Source organism: Myodes glareolus, chromosome 14 (assembly GCF_982192425.1).
Source record: "Myodes glareolus chromosome 14, mMyoGla1.1, whole genome shotgun sequence".
NCBI lineage: Eukaryota > Metazoa > Chordata > Mammalia > Rodentia > Cricetidae > Myodes > Myodes glareolus.
The window spans coordinates 39,326,649-39,327,721 of NC_142039.1; the positions used below are offsets into that span (position 1 = coordinate 39,326,649).

The window sequence follows — 1,073 nt, forward strand, 5'->3', positions numbered from 1 at the left end:
GCCACAGGCATGCCCAAAGGCCAATCTGTTGGAAGCAATTACCCAATTGAGATTCCCTCTTCCCAGGTTTGTGTGTGTTAAGTTGACAAAAACTACAATACTAGAGACTGGGCGAACTTCTCTTTAGTACTATTAGCTAGGTGTCCTGGATTAGGTTAATTAATCCGGAAGTTTATATTAAAGAAATACATTAAAGTCTCTTTCAGAGTGTTTTCTGACGGTGCCTTTCTTCCAGCGGCCCTGGCCATTTGTATTTGCACTGAGCAAATAACAGAAATCACGTCGCCTGGGTGGGAAAAAAGGGACGTTCCCACTACTTTGTGTCTTGGGTGAAGAAATTCTGGAAGACATGAAGAGAATCCATAACTTGATACCTTGCCAAGCGCAGTAGGAGATGCTTATGACTCAAAGTTAGCTCCTTGTGTTATTTAACATAGGTTCTAAATCTTTTCCTGGGTTTAGGGTCCCGTTGGAAAACAGAATTCATTTTTAGTGAAATACTAAAGACAGTCCTACAGGAGCAGGGGGTGTAGCTCAGTGGTAGAGCGCATGCTTTGCATGCATGAGGCCCCGGGTTCGATCCCCGGTACCTCCACTCCGACTTTTGCTAGAATCTCTCTTTGCAACTCTATACGTCTCTTGCAATCTGTGATCACCGCTCCTAACGCTCTTCTGAGTGTGGCATTACTTCAACAAGGGAGCTGAAAACATGAAATTCATTCATTGGACAGTTGTGTCAGCCCAAGCAGTTGGAGGCCCTGCTCCCCTCCACTTCTCTTTCTGTTCCACTTCCGCCCCTTCTCCTAACCTTTCCCCGTTTCTTCTTCCCTCTCCCCCCGTCTGAATCATTCATTGATTTCATTTAGAAAACTATGCTCCTCAAACAGCAAGATTTCCTTCCACTTTTCCTAAAAGTTTTGAGTTTATACCCACAATCTCTTTAGGTTTAATTCTCATATAAGACGTCAGAGTTCACGCATTCATTCATTTCCTCAGATGCCTAACTTTCCAGTACCATTTCTTAAAAGCCTAATTCCCTCAACAAAATTTCTTCTGCTACTCTGTATAAAAAT

General features: G+C 43.1%; 1 non-coding gene across 1 annotated transcript; it reads left to right on the top strand.

Annotated features, from left to right (window-relative positions):
- The first annotated feature begins 523 nt into the window (after window positions 1–523).
- Window positions 524–595, top strand: Trnaa-ugc (transfer RNA alanine (anticodon UGC)). Its single transcript has one exon. It is a non-coding gene; the product is annotated as a tRNA-Ala (tRNA).
- The last annotated feature ends 478 nt before the right edge of the window (window positions 596–1,073 follow it).